This window comes from Passer montanus, unplaced genomic scaffold (genome assembly GCF_014805655.1).
Source record: "Passer montanus isolate IOZ18808 unplaced genomic scaffold, ASM1480565v1 scaffold84, whole genome shotgun sequence".
Lineage (NCBI taxonomy): Eukaryota > Metazoa > Chordata > Aves > Passeriformes > Passeridae > Passer > Passer montanus.
In genome coordinates, this window is record NW_024373701.1 from 2577453 (window position 1) to 2584512 (window position 7060).

General features: G+C 39.8%; 1 long non-coding RNA gene across 1 annotated transcript in view; it reads right to left on the reverse strand.

Moving 5' to 3' along the window:
* Positions 1–6667, reverse strand: part of LOC120513602 — a 67025-nt gene extending 60358 nt beyond the window's left edge. The window contains exon 1 of the long non-coding RNA XR_005630302.1: positions 6607–6667. This is a non-coding gene — a long non-coding RNA (uncharacterized LOC120513602). The remainder of the gene's footprint in view (positions 1–6606) is intronic.
* Between the last annotated feature and the right edge of the window lie 393 nt (positions 6668–7060).

The window sequence follows — 7060 nt, forward strand, 5'->3', positions numbered from 1 at the left end:
CAATCTTGTCAAGGAAGGAAATGCCATTGGTATCCTTATCCAGGGAACTATCTCAGCAAATCCTCAGTTTAATCCAAACTACGAGTTTGTGAAGTCCCAGACGTAAAGATTTTTTAGAGAACAAAAGCCAGGTGTACTGACCAAAAGGAGAAAACAAGGCAGCAGCCTTTTCACATTTACAACAAAACAGTGAGTAGAGTATGTATTTCTCTGTATCAGTTTTTTCTGTCCCAGGGGAAACACCTAAAAGCAACAAACCTCCCTGCTTCATGTGTTGCCACTTTGAGGCTTGTCTGGTCACAGAAATGGTCCAATGTCTCAAACCCAGACAGATCTGGTACTTCTGGGAAATTATGTGCACTAGTCTTAGCATGTTTCCTTGGAGGGAGACAGGTTAGGTGATGTACTCTTCCTTGAAGACCTCTGTTTTAAAGGACTAATATTTTTATGCTGTTAAAACTCATGCCTTTATAACCAGACCAGCACACTGATGTAATTTTCCACCCATCTACATGGGTAATGTCAACACTGACACAAAGTGGTGCAGCCACCAGCCCTGAGTCAGCACCCTACAGCCTTTCAAGGACGTGTTACAACTCAGGTCTGCTGGGAGGAAGGCAAACATGCTAGTACCCTCTCAACAAAGGCAGAAGAAACAAGATAAAACAGTGAGAAGTAGTGCAGATGAGGGACCAGAACCAGAAATGTTCCAATTCTACTACTCTGGGGTAAAATTGTGTGTGCTGGGGAAATTCAAAAACATGGACAGCAGCCCATAGCTCAGACAATATGGCTTCTGGAGACAGGAGGCTGGGACAGCTTTTTATTTTACAGTCCCAAGGAACAGGCAGCAGGTGGGAATTTTGAGATCTTTTTGAAATTGGCAGAGATGTGGACGTGTTTGGCAGGCTTGTATAAATGAAGTATGTCTACAACAGAAAAAATAGCCTTGCTGTCCTCATTGTGTAAGCTCCCTCCACAGATTCCAGCTCCTACTTCTCATGCCCTCCCTTCCCACCCATATCTCTCCTCTTCTGCCCAAAGAGTTACTCAAAACTATGTCTGTGTTTGTATAGCTCCTCAAATAAGGTGGTGCAAACCCATAATTTCTCCCAGGACTGACCTCGTGCCAGGGAGACTGTGCACACCAACCCTTGTATGACAAACACATCACCAGGAATAGCAGCCTGATGGACAATAAAGCGGTTCAGCTGAGAAACAATGATTTTTTTTTAGAGTTGTCTACCAAGTTGTCTACAATGTGGACATTGTACTGGCCTGTGCTTAGAAAGAGCATCTACATAAAGAACTTCCTGAGGAAGGGGTAATGGCACTGCAGGTTTGTCCCACATTGATAGTGCTGTGTGTGGGGCACAGGTCAGAAAGACAGAGGAATAACTGCACTGTAAAAGAGAAAGTCTGGTCATCTGGTTGTGGTCTTTGTGTGTAATAGCTTCACTGAGACATGGATGACTAAAACAGCCCATGAGTTCTCCCATTCAATGTTTTAAAGAGCAAATCCCTTTAAATCTATCTACCTCTGCAACTTCCTCTTTCACACTTTGCTGTGAAAATATACACAGCAAGATATATATGAAACATACATACCTCTTTGATACATTTTAAAAGTATTTTTTATCAGGCAAAAGTTTTAATTTTGCAAAGATCACTAGAAGCTTCTTAACTCTCAAAATTGAAACAAATATGTAAACTGATTCAGTTGTGGACATACCCAGAAAGCAAACAAATGAGAAATGTTTCATCTGGTTTTCTCCCAGAACAAAGACAAATGAAAAGACTACCTCACAGTTTATTCCCAGAAGAATCTTCTCATCAGGTAACACAAGCCAACACTGAATATTTACAGTACCCATGAGTCCTTGCTTCTGTTGCCATTAAACTCTGTAACTTTATTCAAGTCATTTAGGGAAGAATATTTTAGGGAAAACATAAACAAGTGAATTTCCTCCTTTCTGATTCTCTGTAGTCAGCAAAGCTTTTGGACCCAAATTTCTAAAACAGGGCAAACAGAAATCAGTTTAGCTAAAATGAACACAGACTTCAGGAACTCTACATAAGACTCAGAAGCAGCATATGCATGGAGAAAGAGAAAGTTAACTCTTCTGTGGTAGACATATTTAATCACACATATTCAGGAACATTACATGAATTCCCTCACACAATCTTACTACACATGCGCTGTGGCATTGGAGAAGTGATGAAGTTATATTTTTATAGGAGGCATGCAAACTGTGGGTGTTTGCATCAGGAAAAAAACACAGCTTAAATAATAATGTTAATCAGTATTTAATACTGAAATGCTAATTTCACAGCAGCAAGGAGAGCCAAGAAATAGAGATGAGAACCAATGTTTTCCAGTTTTTCACCCTTTTCCTGGAAAAGCAAAATACAACACAATATCAGAAGTGAGAATAAGAGCACAGGGTGGGACAACATCAAGATTCTCCATATCCTGAACAAAGCGGAGAACATTCAAAAGGAGACATTTAAGGAAAACAAATATCTATTTCAAGAGTCAGTTAAAATCAGGTGAAGTAAGAAGAGTTGAACAGTGTTTTTTCACACTTCTGGTCAATATTTGGACAGAGAAGGAAGAAAGACAGAACCTAAAAGGTATCATCAAACCCTGCTTCTCTGTCTAGCTTCAGGAGAAATCCGTGGCTGTGGGCTGTGAAGAGATGAACTTTTCCAGTTGTTTGGAAGCTTTTAGAGTCTTCTACCTCCTGAAACTGCCTCCTCTGCAGATATTTCCTAGAGGTGCCTCACCAGGTCAGTGGCTTTGGTGAATTGTCTATCTGGCACCTACCATGTAAAGTCTTCATCAGGGGTTTAGGTGACTCTATGATCCAGTAATGACTGAACATTACTCTAACACCATTGGCCCAGCAATAAGTGGTGATGACTAGGCTTTCTTCTGTGAAAAAATTGGTTTGTCTTTTGTAAACATGGGAGGAAGATCTGAAAGGATGAAGTCTTACCAGTCTCAGCTGCCCTATATCTGATGGTATTTCAAGATTACCAGAGCTTTGAGATAAACTTGCTGAGACATTTTTCTTCCAATTGCTTCACCATTAGACTACCCTTTAGAACTTTATGGATGTATCCTGCTCTCTTCAGTATCAAGGTTCCCTGCTCATTCCTCTGGGTCTAGACAGGTATCAGGGCACCCCTCAGTGTCTAGGCCCATATTTCCTTGAGCACATTCAGTTGCTTTTGAAGTGAGGAATATTCTTATTTCCTCTCCAGAGGTGTTCACCCAACACAATTCTTATAAAGGAGGTTAGCATAGCAGCTGAAAGTGAAAAACAATAAATTGACACTATTCAACAACCCATCTGGTTCACAACAGGAAAAAATTCACTGAAATGTCCCCTACAGAGTTCTAAAAGCTGTAAGGCTGGGTTTGGCAAGTCAGATATATTTTATAGGGTTGACCTGCTTATAAATCTATTTCTTTAATTTTAGTATCAGTCTTGTATCAACTTCTATTTTTTTTCAGGTGCACATCTTAGTCATTTTGCCCCTGAGGCAAATTGTGAGTGCATTAACACGTGTGCAACCCAAAACTCAAGTTAGATAACATTGCAAATAAAACCCTCATAGAGGAAAGACCTTCTACCGTGAATACATGTAAAATGCAACTGTCACCATTTTGCTTCTAAAATGTAAAAGAAAATTTTTGGACTTGGGTCGATTCCCAGGTAATTTGTAACACTGTTTCAAGTTCTGCATCCTGTTACTCCAACTCAAGGCTTCATCAAATTTTTAAATGGGTGTTAGTAAGGGAATTAGACATGAGACCAGACATGAGAACCAGACAGAACTTACAGCTCTAGGACCCCCTAAGTAAGGAAGGTCATCAGCCTAATGGAGCAAGTCCAGAGGACATCACCAAGTTGATCAGAGGAATGGAGCACCTCTCCTACTAGGAAAGGCTGAAAAAACTGAGATTGTTCAGTCTGGAGAGGAGAAGGTTCAGGGAGACCTTATAACACCCTCCACTAACTAAAGGGGGCTACTGGAAAGCTGAAGAGGGATTATTCTACAAGGGCATGTGGTGACAGGACAAGGAGGAATGGCTTTAAATTAAAAGAGAGTACATTTAGATTAGCTATTGGGAAGAAATTCTTTACTGTGAGAGTGGTGAGATACTGGTACAGGTATCTACAGAGAAATTGTAGATCCCTCCTCGCTGGAAGTGTTCAAGGACAGTTTGGATGCTGTTTTGAGCCACCTGGTCTATTGGAAGGTGTCCCTTCCTCTGACTAGAGAAGAAACTACAATGTCTTGAAAGTCTCTTCCAACCCAAACCATTCTATGGTTCTTTGATTCCATGAAACCCTCATTTCTCCCAGATTTGTATGGCTGTGCCTCAACATATGCCTCAAAAATTTTGGATCTCAGCTGTGTCTTCTAGCCAATATGAGTAGGAGAACTCAGCATGTGACATGCTAATTGTTTCAGGTATGATGACAGATTGCAATGAAGCTGGGATAGCAGGTAAGAAGGAGAAGGAATTCATGGTACTGTAAAACTCTGTGGAGATAAAGAAGGTGACAGGTACATCTACATGGCAGCTGAAAAAGAAAAGCAAGATTTGCTCTTCACACTGGTACATACTAATCCATGGTAACTTCTGCTGAGATGTATTTGGTTGCTGAACCTCTCCAGTAAAATCAACTGACAGGTACCTCCCTCCCTTTCTTTCATGTTTGCCTCATGACATGAGGCATGTCATGAGGCAAACATGATTCTTTCCACATCACCTGTTAATCAATACTGAAACCTAGCTCATATGCACAATCCCTTCTCTGACAGAAGGGCAGAATAAAAACTCTCCCTATGCTGAACCCATGGGTAGCAAGAGCTTGCAACACCCAAACTTTCAAGTCCTTTTATGACTATAATTTTCAAAAATTTGGAGGGTAAAAGGTTAAGAACACACACCCTTAACCCTGTGTCTGTTGTGGCTGTAACAATGCAGTCAGTCCCTCTGAATTCCATTTAGCATGCCACCACTGCCAAGGCAAACCAGTGCACCTACGAGCATGGCAGTAAAACTGCCCAGGTGCTGCTGTTCGCAGGAAGTGTGGAGATTGATGGCTGACAGCCCATCACATGAGTGACTGATCTCATGCCCAAATCTTCTGAGAAAAACATCTGGATCTCTGTAACCTAAGAGACTCTTTCCTATTTTGTAGTCAGAATTTTGTAATTCTTTCATAAGGAATTGCATGAAGAATTGTAACTGAGTTATGGTATGAAATAAACCAGAGTACAAATAAATCTGTGAGGTTCTGGAATAAATCTGGTCAGAAATGGCTAAATTGCTGGTTACTTCTCCAATGGTGTTTGGAGACTTCCCAATAGATGAGAAAATTAGGGACGGTTGTGATTTCCTCATGGAAATTTACAGAAAAAAATTCTTGAGATAAGACTCCATCTCTTCCCAGAATCATGTCTTTCAACACAAAGAAAGAGAGAGCAAAGATATTTACAAATTCCTTGCTAATCCTTCCAACTCCTCTGAAAGGAGAATAAGTATATGCAACTAACAAAATTAATTCAAATTCAGGAGTTTGTTTAATGCTACAGAATAAAGTTTCAGTTCAAGCTGAAACTCAGTGCCAACCCCTATCTATCTTTTTGTCTTCTTACCTGACATGTACTGTTAAACAGAGTTTATTTATTTCATAGGAATTGTCTTTTGCAATATCTCTATTGCTTGAAGATAATAAGCATGGAGTATATGTCTACAAACTTACTCAGGAAAAATCATTGTAAAATGAAAGGATGAATGTACAGTATCAGGGTTTCTCTATCTTCTAATAAGCTCAAAAAGTCTCTGATTGGTTTTTAGTCTCTCTGTTTCTGCTGTACTAGAAAACCTTACTATCAGTTCTTCAGTATCAGGGTTTCTCTATCTTCTAATAAGCTAAAAAGTCTCTGGTTTTTAGTCTCTCTGTTTCTGCTGTACTAGAAAACCTTACTATCAGTTCTTGTAATTATAGCATTTATACTTCAGAATTTCTACTAATCCTAATTTCAGTTTATACTGTGTTGATTTTATGTTTCTTTTTATTGTCCTAACTTGCATTATTTTTTTTTTCTGGAAGGAAATTCTTTAGTCTGTCAGGATATATGAGAAGCTATTTCAACTCAAGCTGTCCCCTGCTGGTCCTCATGTTGTTCATACCCCTCCTACAGGGCATCAGTGTCTTCTCATTGTTGAACACCTTGCTGTTTCAGCTTACAAATCATAGCCACATAAAGATCCTTAGACATGTAAAAAAAATTCCATTATTTTCCCCACAAATCAGAGACAGAGTTAGAAGTTAAACAGCCTGAAATATTTTAATCTCTCCCAGTGATGCTGCTCCACTTTATGAAAACAGGAACCTGTGTCCTTTCCTGATGGAGCCTTTCCATTCAGTACCAGAGGCACTGTCATTGAACCTAGGGACTTGGAGAGAGGAACAGCAAAGGACCTCCAAGGTCTTTAACCTTAACCTCTAAGTCTAAAAAATGTGTAAGCAAGTGTCACAAAAATATAATTTTGGCACTGAAATTACCACGACACCTTACCGTGTTCATTTTCAAATGACAGCCAGATGGAAAAGCTGGGAAATGAAAGCCAGCTCTCTTTCTGAGGACGACAGAAACAGGAACACAGTGGGCTGTGTCAAGATGACGTACATGTCCCTCCAGCATGTGTGTTACTGCTTAAGGAAGTCTGACAGCAATTCCAAATTCACAGGACCACAGTTTTCACCAGGTTGCAGAAGGCTAAAGACTAGTCTGCAAGAATTGAATTTCATCCAGCAACTGGTGGACTTTGTTTCATTATTATCTAATTGTTGTCTCTTCATGGCAAAATCAAGTAGAATGACCCACAAGCAATAATGCTCTAAGCCCCTACAGTATGAGTTGGTTTTGAAGGTGTCTTTTTTCTATTTAAGATGCCTTTCCTGACACATAGAAATATGTCTATGACACTTTAACCAGAAAAAACAGAGAAATGGAATTGTAGGTTCTATCT